The 18,137-nt window shown below is 46.6% G+C and overlaps 1 protein-coding gene across 4 annotated transcripts in view; it reads left to right on the top strand.

Annotated features, from left to right (window-relative positions):
• The window catches only part of GNG7 (G protein subunit gamma 7), a 79,388-nt gene that overhangs the window by 49,546 nt on the left and 11,705 nt on the right, over positions 1 to 18,137 (top strand). For 2 of the 4 annotated variants that reach the window (XM_026064778.1, XM_026064777.1), the window contains one exon: positions 4,689 to 4,714. The exons of the other annotated variants lie outside the window; for them this stretch is intronic. The gene's annotated coding sequence lies outside the window, so the exon portion shown is untranslated. The remainder of the gene's footprint in view (positions 1 to 4,688; positions 4,715 to 18,137) is intronic. 4 annotated transcript variants of the gene reach the window in all.

Raw genomic sequence — 18,137 nt, 5'->3', positions numbered from 1 at the left:
GATTTACTTGCTTTGTGCTGCCTGTTGTCAGAGCAGTTGTATCCTCCCTGCGGGATCTAGATTTACCTCGTTTAACACTTGACGTTGAGCTGCTCCGCGTGTAACGCCTGCAGAATCCTGCCGTCCTCGGAGGAGGGCATGAATGAATGCGCGCGCCGTGTTTACTTGGTGCGTTTTTCCTCCCCAGTGACTAATCCACCCGGTTTCTTATCCTCGTATTCTGCAGTTGCTTTTACCTTTTCTTCTTCAGGCATCTCCTRCTGTCACCCAATTAGGTGTCTGGAGCGGTCGCTTTACCTTTCCTCCATCGCAAGTACCTGCTCGTCAAATTGCAGGTCTTACTTCAGCTGCTAAATTAGATCATAGCTCCTCCTTTTTACCCACACTATTGCTGGAATATCCTCCTGCCTTTTCTGTCACTAAGAACTAATGCAGTAAGCTTCAGCTCTGTCGAGAAGACAGTTTGTGTAAGACATTTATCTGAGTAATATGGAAATTTCACCAAAAGTTGCCCCCCTCTAATGAACAGTTCTGTTCTTACCTGGTAAAAGATTTGTGTAATCAGAATTCTTATAAAATGAGTAAGTGCAGTGTAAAATGAACTTTCTCTTCCTCCTTAAGCTTCCTCCCCCTGTTTTTAACTKTATTCTTTGTAACTGCTTGAAAACCAATGGATGAACTTAAAGGTTTTGAATTTCAAAGTTCGTTCTGCCTTTCTGTGTTGACTGCAGCAGCAGCGGAAGGTGCTCCAAGGGTCACGTTTGTCATCTGAGGCTTTCTGTTACAGCTTGCAACCAACAGTCATCGCTGTATCTTTGGCAGTTTCCAGAATACTGAAGTCCTCAAAGAGTGAAGCAATGTTTTATAGTGGCTAGAATGAATCCTGCTCAAAACCGTCTCCCCACTTAAAAGAAGCTTTTAAAATACTTTGTAGGTTTAGAATTAAAAGTCCTACGGTATGTACTTAACTCAGCTACGACTTTGGTCAATTGGTTCAATGCTGAAATCAGGTGGGGGGGCAGGGGAGCAGTCTTTTGCCTCTTTCACAGCAAAACCTTGTACCAGGCGCTAAGAAAGTAGCTGTCAGTCCATGCTTAGAAAAGCTTACTGCTGCGTCCGTGCAAATGTGTCTCATGGTGGCCTGTAGCATTGAGTTAAACCTGCTCGGAAAAGAGGAGAAGTCAGACTGAAGAAGTAATTTCTCTTAATTGAAAAGACCATTAAAAATGATTCTGCTGGACTGACCATGCAGTGAACTTCAGATCAGTGCCCTTTTGAATATAGCTAGATTAGTGCCAGGCTTGAATGGGTTAAATAGAGAAGTGAGACTAAAGTCCAGTTTTTAACTAGTTGGAATTTTAGGAATTGACAATTAGCTTTCTTAGCAAAACAKGACTGCTAGAAATTGCACTTCTTGTTTAGTTAAGACCTGTCTTTTTCATATGTCTAAATTAAGTTCTGCAGACAGTCAGGAGCCAGTTGCAAAACAAGCCTATAACATGTCGTTAATGGTCCTGTATTAAAATGAAATTGCATAAAAGGCTGGTGTTGCAGCACAAACGCTGTTGCTGTAAACGTGCTGCTCTGCTTTGCCAGGTTTGCTCTGGTTTTACGATAGCCGCCTGGGCGAGACCGAAGGCAGCAGTGTACCAGGACCACCTTTCTCTAGAGAGAAATGAGAAGCAGATCAGCTGATGCCCATTTCCAGCCCTCATGTGCTGCAGCAGGGCTCTGCTGCGTAGAGAAGCTTGTTTCTGCATTTCCTTCCGTGTCCCTTATTCCGTCGCCATCCTCTGTCCCCTCCTGCCTCTGTGTCTGGAGGCAGGATGCGGAGCGGCTCCGGAGCCTGCTCCTCCTCGCCTGCTTCCCGGGCTCTGCGATGGTGCCAACCTTCGCGGCGGTACCTCTGCACCTTGCAAAAGCCGGGTGGGTGTGCGTTAGCGGGTGACTCAGCTTTGTCCTTTTGCTCGAGTGAGAAGYGATGTCTTGGTGTTTTTTATCTCCCTCCTCCCTCTCTCACGGAGGCAGCCGAGTCGAGCCGAGGACGGGAACAGCGCTGGCTGCGTGGGAGGGAGATGCAGTAGGAGGGTTCCCCGACCCCGGAGCCTCTGCAGTGATGCAGCCAATTGACGTACTTTCTCCTGCATCAAAGTGACGGTTGCCGGGCTGCCTCATTGAGCCCGTCTTTTTCTTGTTTGATATTAAAGTACAAAGCTGTGTAAAAAAACCACATGCTTTTCTACTCTTTGAAGTGGTGCTGGCTAAATGCCTGAAAAACATTCTCCAGTGGTGGTGGAAAAAATCCCATTACGTTTTACAAATGTTTTTGTTTTATTTCACCCCTTTCTTTCAGAAGCTTCATAATAGTCCTCTAGAGACTTGGTCTGGTGTTACTAGCAGAAGCTGACCCGCCCTGATAGCTGTGTTGCAAACAAGACTTGCAACCAAACCATAAAGAAATAAAACTTGCATTTAATTGGCTGGTTTTGTGTTTTTCTTTCTACATTGTATAGTGTATTTTCCTTATCGTGTGCATCGTCTAGCTCTCAGCAAGCCACGGGTTGAACACGTAGCCTGGTGTCTAACTTGTGCTCTTTGGGACTTGAGTCTAGARGCTGTTAAGCTGATTGACTGTATTGCTTTCAACCTTATATAGTGGTTTTTAAGATGAAAAATAAAATAAGCAAGAGTGTATTTTTTTCAAAGTAATGTAAAGCTCCTGAGCAAGAAATACTGGACTAAACATTCTTGTAATGGCAAGAAAGATGGGACACAATCAGCTGTAGAAGCAGACGGTGCATTGCACTAATGGTGTACGTGTGCAATCTGTAGCTTTTTAAAATGCRTTGGTGACTTCTGCTGAATGAAGAAATGAATTAGCCAGTGGTTAACAACTGTGCTTATGCCTTTATGCATTACAGTGCTAGGCATGCTATAGGATGTGCATCTAGGGTGAGATCTCTATCTAGGCTTGGTCACCAAGAATCAGTATTTTAATAGATAAAATTGGTCATCTGTAGTTTATCAGTGTCAGCACAGCTATGCTGGTGGCAGATCTTTTCCTATCAGGACAGAGATGTCAGTCTTCTACTTTCTATCAAGTGCAATGAGCCTTAAATTGCAGGAATGGGAATTTAAGAGCCCACAGCTAGACTGGACTTGGATTCTGAGTCATTTTAAAAGTAAAACTTTTTTTTTTTTTCCAAATCTGAAAGGTCAGTAGAAGTTTTTCCACAACACTTGAAAATTAATTCAGTGGTTACTTTTGTCATTTATGCGATCTAATATTTTCCAGTTAGGGTTAGCAGACAAGAAGTAGCAGCATGACCAGGAATCAGGCTCTCCTAAATGGATCAGGATTCACTGCCTCTTTCACTAGGGGATGCCGACTATATGCAAGGATGTGCTTTGCTTTGGTTTTCAGTAGGTAGCATGAACTTTTCTTTCTTTCTTTCTTTCTTTCTTTCTTTCTTTCTTTCTTTCTTTCTTTCTTAATGATGAGTTGCAACAGTGTGCTAAAAGGGTTTCTGCAACTGTGATTTAACAGCCAAATCGTATAAAACATCTACAGTTAAAGCCTGGAGTTTTCAACTGCAGTTATTGTGCCTTAGCCGACTAGCAGCGTGATGTTTGACAAGTAATAGCAGCATGGTTTTTACTGTATTTGTGTAAATGACTTAGTAAACTGGTAAAATTCCACTAATCCCTCTGTAAATGAGCTTATCATGGGATATGAATTTCCTGTTGCCTGTCCCCTACTGCTCAGCGTAATAAAACAGGCAGCCAGAAAATCACGTTGGTTCCTGCCTGCSGTGTCTGTCACTTGTTCCAGTTTGGGTTACCTCGCTTCTGCAGAGGTTACAGTTTTCCAGTTTTCCTCCAGCTTTAGGCTCTTTGTTTGGGCATTTAGAACCGCAGCTCATAAACAGATGCYGTTAGGATATGTGAGCATGATATGAGCTCTATGGGCACAGGCGGCGTGCTGAGGAGTGCGAAGGGCGAGTTACTGACGGTCAGGGACGAGTGAGAAGCTTTCGTGCTTGGAAGATGTAGCGCGATGCTGCCCGGAGCGCCTGAACGAGGCGAAGGCCTGCGAGGGAGCTTAGGCCCGTGTCCGCTCTTGGGGATAAATAAGCTCGATTCATTCTTTCTCCCTTTATATGTTTTTATTAACTGAGGCAAGATATTTATGAAGTGCCGGCTATGGGAGAAATGCCCAGCRCTGCGGGCCGCGCCGCGCCGCTCGCCCCCCCTTATCCTCGCTCCCCTGCCCGCCAGCGCGGAGCGCCGCAGGCATGGGATCTGCTCGCCGCCCGAACCCTTTCCCGTCCTGGGACGGCTCATTGCTGCCTTCRGCGTTTGTCGTCGCTTCCGTCATCCCAAATCTCAGGCCGGGGCTCTCCCCTTCGGGCTTCTGCGCCCAGGTTTGGGTGAGCCTGGGGCTGGGCCAGGGCACCCGCTTCCCCGCGCAGGGCGGCTCCTGCTGGGCAGCCGGCGGCTCCTGCCGGTCCAAGCGGCGCGGGGAGGGCGGCTGCCGCGGGATGTGGCCCTCTCCAGTGCCCAGCACTGCAGCTGGGAAGGAGAATTCCCGATTTCCTCGCTGTGAGGAGGCTGCGTATGCGTTAAATATGACTTTTCTATCACTTTGTGTTGAATATTTATGCTTATTCTTTCTTCTGTTTTCCCAGGAGTATTCCAGGCCTAGTGGAAAACGGTATGTATGCGTTGTGGCCATTCGAGGCCTTTCTTTTCTTGCAAAAGTCAGTAACTAATATTGCATTAAGTTTTCCCTTCTTGCCATAGTTATCCCATAAGAACTGGTTTTGGTCGGTTGGGTTCTTTTAGTCTTAAGCCCTCTCGAGTTGAACTGAGCTTTGCATTAAGTGCGTACCAGCCATACCAATTTGAAGAGTCTGTTTTGAAACTAAGAGAGTTGATCCTGATGCAGGACTTCAGCGCTGTGAACTAGATCGAGGTGACGATGCTCTAAACTTGGGGTCAGGCCACTGCATGAGATTTTGCTTCGGCTTGGAACGATTGCACCACAAATAATGAAGACTTAATTTTTCTTTTTCTTTTCCTTGGGATAATTATGTTCACTCAAACTCTTCACTTGCTAGGCAAAGCAGGATCTAAATTTGGTGCCTCTTTTAATCTTTTCAGCATATGTTTTTTTTTGGAACAAATCTAAAAGCCCTTCTGCTTATTCCTGGTCCATGAATTTTCTTTAGAGTTAAAGGGAGTGGGATGTAATCGCCTGGCAGATTTCAGGGTGGGCAGGCGAAGCCCGAGGTCTCGTCTGCTCTGCAAGTCGTTCCCGCTGGAGGAGCGTGTGCGCTGGCAGGGCAGTGGCTGTGCCAGGATAACGCCCCCAGGGAGACGGTCTTGCTCGGGAACAGAAATGCCTTACTGGTTTTAACTAAACCCAGCTGCAGTCAGGCATCGTATCGCTGATCTGGGTGGAAAGGCCGGGCTGACGGCCACCGCGTGCGTCCCCGTCGCCATTGCTGTCAGCCGTCGTTCCCACGAGCTCTCGGCTGGTTGCGTGAGGTCTCCTAGCGGCTCTCGGCACAAGGCTGGTGTAAATCGTTCACTGGTTATTTCGGTTAGGGCGGATTAACTTTGCATGGAAATGTTTTATCAGCCCTTAGTGCCTAAACTGTGGGAACAGTTACGTGTAGGGAAAGCGCCTCTATCTCGGTGGTGGCGTTATCTTTAAAAAAAAAAAAAAAAAAAACAGCTAGAGAAGGGTATTTTTAACCTGGTTTTGCTCTGTCTGCAAGAGGATGTTTTGACTATCTCTTTTCCCCCCACAAATGCACGCTGCTGTAACGGGGATTAAGCAGACGGGAGCAAAGCGTTCTCGCCCTGGAATAGGCACAGTTGCACGCGGGAGCCGTGCAGAGCGACCGCACGGCGATCAGCCCCGAGCGAACGCCCGCCTGGGTGGTCGCAGCCATGGCCGCSGCGGCCGGAGCCGGTCTCTTCCCTGCAGGAGTGCGCCGCGTCTCGCTCCGCTCGCAGCCGTGCTGCGCCGCCGAGGTTGACGCCGGCCGCAGAATAGCTGGCTGACGTGAGGTCGAGGAGGAGCCTTCCTCACCCGGCGGGCGACATGCCGGTTGCTGGGACCCCGGCGGGTGCCTGCGCTGGCATCCCCAGGACCTGGCACTCCGCTGGAGAGCTTAATGGTTCCCAGGGAAGACAGGAGGCTTGCCGTGCTTTGCCGAGGGTACATGGAAATCTGTTTCTCAAAACAAATCAGACTTTCACCATAGCAGAGATTTTTTTTATTAGATGGTATATATTTCCTCAAAATCTGTTTGCAGTTTAATTTGAATTAGACCACCTGGGCTAGAGACTAATTTTGACGAGTTATTCAAGACATTTTTAGTGCTCTGCATTTTTCTATTTAGATACATAGCTGGAAAGAAATACCCTTATTTTTGTGATAACCTTAAGTTTCAGCTCATACAGCCTGTGACGGTGCATTTTCTTTTCCAGTTTTGTGATTGAGTAAATGCTGTTGGTCCTGACTCTTTTCCAGATGTCAGTATTTGCATTTCCGTTGTGCAGAAAAGCTTCTGCCTTCATCCGTCTTTTGGTTTCAAGTTAGCTGTCAGGGACATAAAGAATGCTCTTTTTTTTTGCATTGGTGAGTGACTGTGAAGTTAAGAAATAGGGAGTAAAAGCAACAGCAAAACTTTGTTTGCTGTCCAGTTATGAATAAAACCTGGTGGCAAAAAATGACGTGGCTAATTCTCCGCATCTGGATGTAGGAGGGGGTTGACTTGCACCTTCCCTGGGAAGTCAAGGTGCGGGTGAGGGAGCGGGGGCGATGTTCAAGAGCACCGAAGCAGCTCCGCTGAGCCGTGTCCAGCATCGGCAGAGCAGGATGGCACCTGTTGCAACACGAGTTACCTAATGCTATCTAAACATTCAGAGGAGTTTGAATAGCTTTTATATTTTTCTTTCTTCTCTTCTAATCTAGAAGGTTAAGAAAAGTACTAGAAGATTTTCTAACTATTAGCCCAAGCCTATGGAAAGCGGTCAGCAAGCTAAAGGTCGACCATTACCTGACGGCAGCTCGCTCGCGCGTCATCTCGTAGAACCCTTTGCACAGTTTGTAAGGTCCTTTTTTTAGCCTCCCTGTTTTATTTCCAGCCTGAGAGTCTTTCGGAGCTGCTCCCAGCACCAAGTCCTTAGCTAAGTGCTGAACTGCTGCCAGGCCAATGTGACTTGACTTCCTGTAAGAGACACAAAAGAAAACGACCTTCTGCTTCCTTTCCCTCTCGGCTCAACAGATTCCAGGGCCCGATGTAGGAGTTGCTCCTTGTTGCAAATCCTCACATGATGTTGCAGTCATCAGTATTACCAAAAGACCCAGGCTTGCATGAAAACAGCTACACAGACGCTGCAGTCACATGCAGATACTGGCCTTTTCTCTTAGTGTAATTACTTTGATAGATGGAACAAGTGCAAAGTAGTCATCAAGCTGATCAAACTCTCTCCTGATCTGCATCTGGAAACAAGTCTCCTCATTTTTGCTTGCATGCAGCTGACTTCATGGGGGTGGCGGGGAGGGAGGGGGCCCTCGGCTCTGCTGCCTATTGGGCATTTCTCCTGGGCATCTTTTTTTGCCCGTGCGGATACATCGGTAATGAAAACAAGATGACTAGAGAAAGCTGGGGAGAGAAAGTCACAAGACTGCTCCCATACCGGTGTGTTTTATGGACATATGAAGAAAGCATTAGTAGTTACTCTCACATGATGTGTCTGTCGCAAAAGGTCATTCGCATTTATAGTGAAATGACAGGGAACTGTCCCCTAAATGCAAATGAGGCTGTTTGGCAGTGAGGAGCTGGTGGTAAATAATATCATAGGGCAGTTCAGCTCCCAAGCAAGCACCATACCGGCCCGTCCGGCTTTAGGAGACCTTAAGCTGTTAATTACTTCTGAAGCATGTGGTTAGGAATTTGAGCTCTTGCCTAATGCAGATCTATAGTTTGTGATTTTTCAGAAGTACCAGTGGGGGCTGAATTTTCCCTGTATAGATGAGGTCCCTGCTCCGAGGTCCTTGTGCAAAGATTCCCACTTTGGGTTTGTGAGGCCCAGTTAACAACAGAGTGCTGACTCGGGGGGGAACGTTGCTTTTGCGTTAGCAAAAAAAAAATAGAAAGTTATGTATGTTCAGACATGGGTATTCAAGAGTATTCAAGACCCGAGCTGTCCACGTGAGCTTGGCTGGGCAGTGTGCTTGGAGTCCCGGTGATTACTAGATCATGGGTGTTGCTTAATTCTGTCTTGAATCACTTTTCTCCTTGCTCATAACTGTAAGTAGCTCTCTGTCAGCATGTGCGATATTAACACCAGCCGGGATAATGTTTGTTTCAATTCAAGGTCATTGAAGGATTCTCAGGGTTAGGTTAGTGGAAACTGCTCTTTTCTCACTGCTTGAAGTCTTTAGCCGGTGTCTGGACATATTGCCCATGGCTGTCGAGTCAATGCGTTACTTAATCTGTGTTGCAATATCAAACTTTCTTTAGCAACAGTCCGTCTAGGCACTGTGCTTTTCGGGGCATGGTTGCCTTGCTTCATTGATGGCACCATTATGTCTAGAGAGTTTGTTGCTTTTAGTCCTATTGAAATTTAGTCCCTTGAAATCCCTTAACACTGCTTACTTGTAAGTTTGCATCTTTCGGATGACTCCTTAAGGAAAGAAGTGAGTGAACATTGTGTACTTGAGTTTCACGTCAATTGGAAAGACATTATAAGCTCTCATTTCAGATTTGGTCCATTGGATTTATTCACTGGCTCAAGATGTGATTGTTATAAACTGCATTCCGGATTTTGAAGCTACGTTGTGCTTGCTTTGCTGCTCACATCATTGCCAGGAAGGGTGAGTTTGCAGTAGCTACCCCGAAAGCTGTGAAGACTGGTCACGATAGAACTAGACAGCATTTGCAGAACTAACGGCAGAAAATCTTTGTCCGCTTGGCAGTAAAGCGAGCAGATATGACCCAGGTGTGTGCTGAGCAGATCCACTGAATAAGGAAGTACCATTTTTATATGGCTATTCCTTAGCAAAAACTGTATTTTAAAACAAAGGACAGTGTTCTCATAAGCAGCTCACACTAAAGATCCTGTGTGCGAACCTGGAAAACCAGCTTTTCTGTATTTGTGCCAGATTACAGCAAATGCTGGTCAGACGTGTTTCAAGCTCTGCTGGGTTGAAGTGTGCTAAAAATTCTGCTAAGAAATGTGCTCTGAAGACCTCTGAGGGATAGTTACCTGGCTACTGTGGGATACCCAGTTGACGGAGCAGCGAGGAATTTAGCACAGAAATGTACAATTTTATTTTAATCAGGTGCGTAGCTGACACTTCTCCTTGCTTTGCAGCACAGAGCTGGCAGTTCCAAGTAGTATCATTTAGACCATTCTTTCTTTCACCTCAGAAGAGCAATTTTCCTAACCAGAGGAAGAAAATATCACTACATTTTTGAAACAGGGCAGACTGAAAACAAAAAAGCAAAACTTTCTACATGCAGTGATTGTGCAAACGTCGCCTGGCCCTTAGGGCCAACCTTTCAGTCACTGCCGGTCGCCTGGCAAACACTGTCGGTAAGAGCAAAGCACTGAGAATGCTCTGGTTTTGATAATGTTGTGGCTTTAAAAATGCTTTCTGAAAATTCAAAGTGCAAAGCAACGCTCTAACAGCCAAAAATATGTTATGATTTATATGCCTTCACTGGAAGCTGGTTTAGATGTGCTGTAGGCGACTGTATATCAGCCCTCCTAAATTACACAAAAGAGGCTAATATGCTTCTGGCTCCCATTCTCTAAGGTTTTTTATGGCTCTATACTACCCCCAGGCTCATCAGAGAGCTTGTCAGCAGTTTTCTTGTTTGCTCGGCATCAGCTGAATGCTGCTTCCCAGTAGTGTGAGGCTTGACTAAAGAACAGTCATATGAAGAGGATGGCTTATCTTCCTGCGTTTGAGCAGAAGGTATTTAATCTTTAAGTAAATATTTTTGTCATAACCTCAGGTTTTTTTCAAGCTTGATGTTTGCAAATATTCGGGTACAAGGCCCCTTTGTGCGGACACCAGAGTGAAACTGAATTGAAACCGAATCCAATGCAGAAACACTTGAGAGCCCCTTAGCCCGTCTCCTGCTGCAGGCTGGGGGGATTGGTTGCCACAACCACGCACAGCAGAAACGTGCTGCTTATACTTTTTGTTTTTGACATTGCAGAAAGTGGGCTGAAGGGGGAGACTTCACCCTGAACTCCTCTGCGCCAGTGCAGGCAAAAGCCTACATGGAAATAAATCAGCCTTGAATTATGGTCCTAAGGTCAACAAGTAGGAGTGACGCTGGAGCAGATGGCCCAAGTTCCTCTGGGTAGGATATCTTGTCCTCGAGCATCAGGTGACCTCATCTAAGGCTCCCAGATGACCGGTCTCTGCAGTGACACAAGGGCAATGAGAAAGGCTTCAGACCGCTCAAAGTCTGCAGTTTGGCCTGTAGATTTGCCTGCAGTAGTAGTAAGGAAAGGGGTGTTTGTGTATATATATGTATGTATGTATGTGTATATATATGTGTGTGTGAACATATATGTATGTGTGTGTGTCATAAAAGGTTACATTTTGGGGAATTTTTGCTTCCAGGCTTGTTCACACATCTGTTGAATGAGCCTTGTGTTCTGTACACGCCTCCTCCCCCACTGACTTCGGCAGAACAGTTGGGTGTGTTACGGCAGGGGCTGGTTCAGCACCGATTCCAAGGGAAAACGGCTGCGGTACCGCACGGAGAATTTCTCATCTAGTTATTTAAGCATGATCCCGCTTGGGGCAGGATATTCAGCTGAAAGTGTTGTCACTGCAGACTGGCTGAAAACAATGAAACAAGGGTAAATTACTAACAATTTGCTTTAACAGTGGTTGGAAAACTATTTTTAGCTACTTTGAAATGCTATTTGAATGCATACATGTATAATAGTCACAGTCAATGTAATCGACAAACCCTATTTCTTTTTCCATAACATTAAAAAAAAAAAAAAAAAGTAGCTTAGGGGCATATTGTGCTGGGAAAGCTCTTAATGGCTATGTTACTTTGATTATTTACCAGTTCCCTATCTTCTCAAGACGTATTGACTGTGCTAGCTATGCCTAACCATACAATGAGTATATTGTAACTTGTGGTTCTGATGTAATTCCCCCCAAACACTCTTTCCACAATGAAAACTTTAACTTACTTGAAACCAAACTCCGTGGCCTTTCCATCTCCTTCATACAGAGCTGTGTAAAGTTCCAATAAACATGCTCTCCCTGGCTTACTCGGTATAATTATTCTCTGAGGCTCTGCAAAAGGCCCAGTATCCTTTGTCAATAGAAGCTATAATAAGCATAATGCTCTAATAAAGTGTATTCCATGCAGTATTTGCTTTGACTTCTTATTTTAGTGTCGTTAGGGCTTTCTTGTAATCTTCCTCAAATTCCACGTGGCTGACTTTCTTCCTTAGCATGTGATTCTATTTTGGGGAGAAGCAAAATAAATTTGAGATTATAAAAAGCAAAAGCATTCTGCTTACAGATTCCGAGGGAAGATAGGTGGCTTTGAATTCATCTGAATGCTTGTGTAGCACAGGGAAATATTTAAGATGCTGTTGGCTGCTTAGGAGGCTGAGCTGTACTTGCGCTCAGGAAAGAGACTTATTGTAATAAGAGAACCTTTAAAGGACTGAGCGTTTTCTCTGTGCGTGAAGTGACTTAAAAGTATATAAAAGGCAGAGACATTTCTTTTAACGTCCCCACATTATTGACTGGGAAGTTTTCTGCTGCTTTCTCAGCTCCACCAAAATGGAGCAGCTCTGCCAGCTGACTCAGACCTGTGCCCTCGTCTGTGCAGTCTTTCCTTTTCCCTTTGAAAAGAGCTTGGCGACTCCTTTTACCATTTTAACGTAACCTGCTTTTAGGCCTCCAAAGTAGAAAATGGAAGGCTTACTATTAAACTGTGGCTGAAAAGCTGAAGAATGGGCAGTGATAAAGGTAGTAGCTAAAATAAAAGATTGTGGGAAAATAGTATTGACCAAAGTGTCTTCACTTTAAAACAGCCTGAGGATTTCTTGCAGCAAGGTCTGTTTGGCGGGCAGCAGTCGTTCTCACTTGTTGTTCAGTTCAGATTTATTTGGTGTGCAAATCCAGGTAAGTCCCTGTTTCTCTGCTTACAGCCTAAGATGAGAATATTGCATCTGCATGGCATTTAACATCAGCACTGGGTTTAAGATTTGGAGGCAAGGAAGATGAATGTGACTGCTTTAGTTGGAGGGCTCCCCCTCTTCGAGCATTTGCTTATCTGTAGAAAACTCAAAACTCATTTTAAAAGCTTTCCACCCACTCAGCCCGCAGGAGACGCATAGTAGAGAGGGAAATATGAAAGTGGTTGAAGGGGTCCTCACTTAGCTCAGTCATGGCTGATGCTGTAAAATCTCCTGATCTCGTAAAACGATAGCTCTTGCACACGAGGCCAATAAATTAATGTGACGTTTTGGTGCAGCTGAAATACCCTTTGTACGCTCAGAAAAGAAGGGCATGGAACCCTACACCGTGTTGTTAAAACTTCCCCTGCCTGTTTTAAATGTCTTGAGTGTTGATGCTTTCAGCATTTCCCAGCTTAGATCTGTGGAGCTAGGGAGAATTCTCCGGAAGCTTTGTGATACTCAGCCTAAACTTCCCCTTCTTTTATCTCCTTCTATAACTTAATACGCTCTTGTGCCACTGTAGCCCAGCTTCCTGCTTAGTCTTTATGCACTTCAGTCGTATGCGGAGTTGCTATCAAGCCCTCGCAGACAAGGACGAACTCCACGGTGGTCTAGCCAGGATATACATATTTAGTTCTCAGTCTGCCCACTGAAATCAGTGCCTCTTTTCAGACCATAAGTGAAGATATAAGCTGTGTTTGCATTGCTTTTAAATCCAGGGTAATTTCTGGAATCAAAGGTCTGAAGAGTTATCCCTGTTCGTTTCTGAAACTATTGCACATGAAAAAAAAAAATTTAATAGCAAAATTGAAAGAGACTCATCCTTCTTATCACCTTTCATCCAAAAGATTGGGTTTTGGTGCTCTAGTATCATTGTATTTTTGCCGCTGGAATGTTAGAACAAAGCTGTGTGTTTTCCTTGTAGGAGCTGCAAGGACAGATAGATGTATTTTTAGTTTTGCTATTATTAAGATTATTATAACCCAAAGTGTTTTTTTAAAATATCGGTATTACTCTTCACAGTCCCTGTTTTGAAAGATACCATGGATGACTAGGTGGTGTTTTTTGTCTCACGCCACCTGCATCTGACTGTTGCTTAAGCAAAGCGCAAGTGTTCCCGGACTTGACTGTTGGCAGTCAAGGGTTGTGGGGTTTCAACACACAAAACTACAAAAACAACTTTCAGTTGAGTGCTTTGTACAAAATACTCATTTTTCCATCCCTTTTGTTTGGGTTAGATCACAAAATTGTTTAGGTTTCATAAACATCTTCCTGAAATGCAGAACATGTATTTTACTTTAAACTTGAGGATACTTGCAGGTCTTTTAAAATCTTCTTATAAGAGTGGTTAACGTTTTGCTGAGGCAGTTGTGGAGCAGCAGAGTTTAAATGGTGCCTGAAGAAGTACAAGGGTTTATAAGCCAATTTTAAGAGCGAAGAGGAAATTTTCCTTTCCGTGTTGGTATCCAGCCCATCCGAAGAGTAGGAAGAAACGCTGGAGATGAGACTGAGGCCTGAGCGCTGGAGGCTCGTGAGTTGTTGTCGTGGTTCCTGCAAGCAGAGGAATGGCGTTTACGTGGCTTAGTCATCTCGGGCATTGAGAAGGTAGGAGAGGAAGCTGCAGGTGATCCGAAAGGCGGAGATTCAAAGCGAGAGTCTGTAACACCGGCCAGGGAGGTGAGAGGTTTTGAAGTGCAGCACTGGTTCATGCCAGAACAAGCTGCAGTTTTCTCTCCGCTGAAGCAGTGGTTATTTCCGAGGCGGCAGTGCTGTAACTGGCAATGCACGGTTCACACCTGCGTTGGCATGCTGCTTTGAAACTGGTACTAAAACTTGTTCTGCTTTTCTGTTCTCCCTTCCTTCCTAAATAACTTTGCTCCGAATACCGGCCAAGACCTCAGAATTTCACAGCTGCTCTGAAGCACAAAGGGAATGAGGAGTTTCAGGGACGTTTTGCGGCCTCGTTCTCCGAGCAGTGCTCCCGTGGAAGCTGCGAGCGCTCACCGCTTTGCGGGCAGCGATGGGTTTTCTCCTGCGTACTTCACCTTTTGAGGGAACTGAGCAGAAATGCAGGGAGGCTGAGCGCAGAACAGACTTTGCAGTGCAAGTTCTGATTTATTTACCACTCTCAACCCCTAACAGCCCTTAAGCATCTGGACTAAAGCCTCGCTTTGGTTTCTACTTTAAATTACATGGTGGAGCATTTATTATATATCTGGCTATCTGTATTGTTTTATGTACTAATACATGAGCCGAGCGGTGGCTCCAGACCCTCCAAAGAGTACAGTGAGACCCTTCCAGTGATGGAGCTGCTCAGCCTCAGGCAGGCGGGCTGGTGCCGTCTGTCCCCGCTGGTGCTTCCATGCACCGGGAATGCTTCTGCCGTCCTTAAAGGCGCTGTGCTGCGCTGGGCACGCAAGCCAAGGAGAAACCTGAAATGGCATCGGGCTTTGCATTTCAAAGCCAGTGCCTTGCTAGTTGAGTTACAGCCTCTGGGTGTTGACTCCAGGTAACAACTGATGTAAATACTTACCTTTGCCCTCTGCTTTTTTTTTAAAATACGTGGTCTAAAAATAAGTACGGAGCACTGAAGTGACTCAGGGAGCGCAGATCTGCAGCGCAGAGGTGGGGACTGTGTGTAGCTGCATTGGCAGTGCTGCCGAGGTCTCCACCCAGCTGGCACCAAAGCGTTAGCACATAAGTTGGCAAGAAGGTGGAGTAAAAACCAGACCTGTCCACAATAGCATTTACGAGTTAACTGTACTCTCCTGCGGGGTTTTCAGGCTTACCCTGCAAACAAGGTCTCATGAATGTCCTGTAGCTTAGCTGGCAGATGTGTCCTAGAGGATTTCATATTCTCTCAGCCAAGTAATCATTTCCTTTGATGGGAAGGAAATGGAGCTACACGTCTCTAGGGATGCTGTCTCCTTCCAAAATCCTTGGCCAGTCTGTCTCTTAAACTGCTCTAGTTTCAAAATACTTATGCAATTAAGGGATCTTCTGGTAAGGACAGAGCTGCATTTGAGACACTTGCCCTCTTTCCTCTGTCCAGCTCCAGCTGCTACTAACATGGGAAATGGATATCCAAAAAGAGTAAAACCTGCTTTAAAGAAGCTTTGCAAGCCTGAAATTCCAAAATTTGGAGTAAATTCGGTTCTCCCTGCAACTCTTGAGTTACCGCTGTTTGTCTCGGCAGATAGCGCTGCCGGTAAGGGCTGTGTGCTGCTTCMCAGAACAGAGACGGGGCAGAACTTGTGCAGTTTTTCTAGTAACAATGAATAATGTCATTTGAAACTCCTGTGTTTCTGTCATGACCTCACTCGGGCTTCCTGACTGATCACCCGAGGGAGGACTAAACTAAGTCAAAAGCCGGGGCGCGAGGTGACGGCGGCGCGGGGGCCGGCCTGACGGCTCTCGGGGTCCGCGGCATCGCGGCAGCCTGCGCGCCGCTGGCTGCAGGCGAGGGCCACCCTCATCCCTTACCAGCCGTGTCGCCCGCGACGCCTTCTCCCAAACTCGGCGGAGGCTCTTGCACGGGCTGGGGACGAGCACGGCGCCGGGGCGGGAGCCGCGCTCTCGCGGCCGGGCTGCCCCGTCGCTGTGCACCTCTGCTGCGGAGCTGGTGAACGTGACCTGCTAAAATCGGGCTGTTCTGCGTGATTTTGTGCAGTCAGCCCTATCCGTGCTGCAGAAGTGCCTTGTACGTGCTCCGTGCTCCGAGGAAAACCTTGAGACTCGTTTGAGAGCTCAGGTGGTGTCTTGCGCTGGCTGCGGCATAAATTGAGAACTGAAAGCGCTGGGTTTTGTTCCTACCCAAATCGTGCGAAGAACCAAACGTACTTCTTTGTTCGTCCCCCCCAAAAAAGAAAAAAGCTCAAACACGTCAAACGTGTTGGCTTGAGTTGCCTTTTGTAGCAGGGTATGACCACATTTTTGTGGTGGTTTTGGATTGTTTCCATCTGGAAACACATGCAGCTAGATTTTTTTGAGCTGGGGAAAAAATAAATCCTAAAACTAATGACTCTCGATATTGACCTGAAAGATAAGACTTCTCTTGTTACAGAATTGATTTTATTTAAAGTGCCTAGTACATGAGAAGTGATGTTGCTCTAATTGCTCTCTCTAGTAGCTTTATACAGTTTGTCAATACACTTTATCTTCCCTTTTATCTAAAATGTCAACTGTTTGATACCTCTTCTGCTTTGCTGAAAGATGCCAAACTAGTTAGACTGAAAGCAAAACAGGAATGATTGGAACTCACGAGATTTTGAGATCGGACTGGGAAAACCCAGTTGTGGTTCACCCTGAAGGGCCTGGCGCTGCCGGACTAGCGCTGCTGCTGGTTGCCATAGGGAAATTAAGGATCTTAAAATGCGTGGCCTAGTTGCAGCCTGTTGGAATTAGGCTGTAATTTATCTGGGGAGGGACAGCGATCCGACTGGACGTCGCATAAACCTGAAGGAGCTTACGGACACCTCTGTAACGTGTTTGTGGCTGAAGTAAAACACTTCGACTTCCCTGCCCTTCTTCTGCACTCRTTGTGCTCCTCGAGCCACAGATGCTGCAGAAGAAGGTGTTGAAAACAAGGCAGATCGTGTAAACGCTGCTCCGAAGTGTGTTTAAATCCTCACCCTGCTCAAAATGACAGTGAAGCTCTGCCTCTTTAAGGCAGCATCTCTCCCCGTCCTCCTGGACGGCTCGGTCAGCAGAGATCTTTGCTGTGCTCTCACCGAGTATTGTCTCACCCCATAGAAATCTGGAGGTCTTTAAAAAAAATAAAAAATAAAAAAAAATGCTGCACTCAGGAAAAAATTCAATAGCTCATTCAGCTGTTAAGCTACTGATGCAGGAAGTGTAAAAGAAAAATGGAGCCTGCTTTGTTCTGCCCAGACAAGGAGTAAATGCCATCGCCCTAACAGCCTTTTTCTGTTCCAAAAAAGCATGAGGTCATCTTTAAAAGAAGTAACCACCAAATGGGTTTACACTGGGTTACGAGTCCCAAGCTCCCCCGTGGTCCCCCCGCTCCTCCTGGCAGCAGCCTGCCGGGGGCTCGGGCTGGGGCAGAGATGGGCATTGCCTCCCGGGGGAGCTCTGCTCCGCTCCGCACCTGGCCCGCGTCCAGCGGCAGTGTGGGAAGAGCGCTGTTCCCCGGCGCAGGGTCAGCGCAGGCCAGGAGCTGCTAGCGAAGAGTTCTCGAGGTCTTTTCCTCTTCTGGAGAGAAAATCATTCCCTCGTCTCTCCCCGAAGAACGGCGCTAGGAAAATCGTGCTCGAGACGCAAATACTGAAAGTAGTTTTAATAAGCAGCGTTAGGGATCCTTTCTGCAGCCCTTCGGGAGACGTGGGCCATTGCGCCCGTGACGTGCAAGCGCCCGGAGCCGGGTCCCTGCAGAGCGGCTCCGGGGTGTGGGTAGGAGGGACAGCGGTCTTCGTGCTGCGCTCTGCCCGGCTCCGCTCTTGGCTAGCTGAAGGCACTAGCCAAGCATTTTTGAGCAATATTCTTTGATTTGGGGATGGGGAAAAGAGGRAGGTAAAATTTGCTAAGGGGGAGAAATCCTGTAGGATCACGGCTGTGGTTTGCGGAGGAACCGGAGCTTTCATCTGGGAGCAGGATTYAATGGAGTTAAACTCATATTTGACAGGCGAAAATGCCTGGATTTTCAATAGAAGTACCCTAAATTGAACAATTATGGTTCTTGACAATACGAGGTCTTGGCTGCCTGCTCYCCTAGGCGGTGTGCTTAGGAGGACGCTCGCCTCTGTGGCCGTACCGCCTTGGGCCTGGCCTGGGCTGGCGCTGCCCGGCGTGCACGCTTTGCACATCCAGTGCCCGTGCTTTGTGCATCCAGTGCCCGTGCTTTGTGCATCCAGTGCCCGCGCTTG

The sequence above is a fragment of the Apteryx rowi genome, unplaced genomic scaffold (genome assembly GCF_003343035.1).
Source record: "Apteryx rowi isolate R43461 unplaced genomic scaffold, aptRow1 scaffold_220, whole genome shotgun sequence".
NCBI classification, from domain to species: Eukaryota; Metazoa; Chordata; class Aves; order Apterygiformes; family Apterygidae; genus Apteryx; species Apteryx rowi.
Note: the sequence above shows the minus strand (reverse complement) of the source record. Positions and strands in the feature narration are given on the sequence as shown.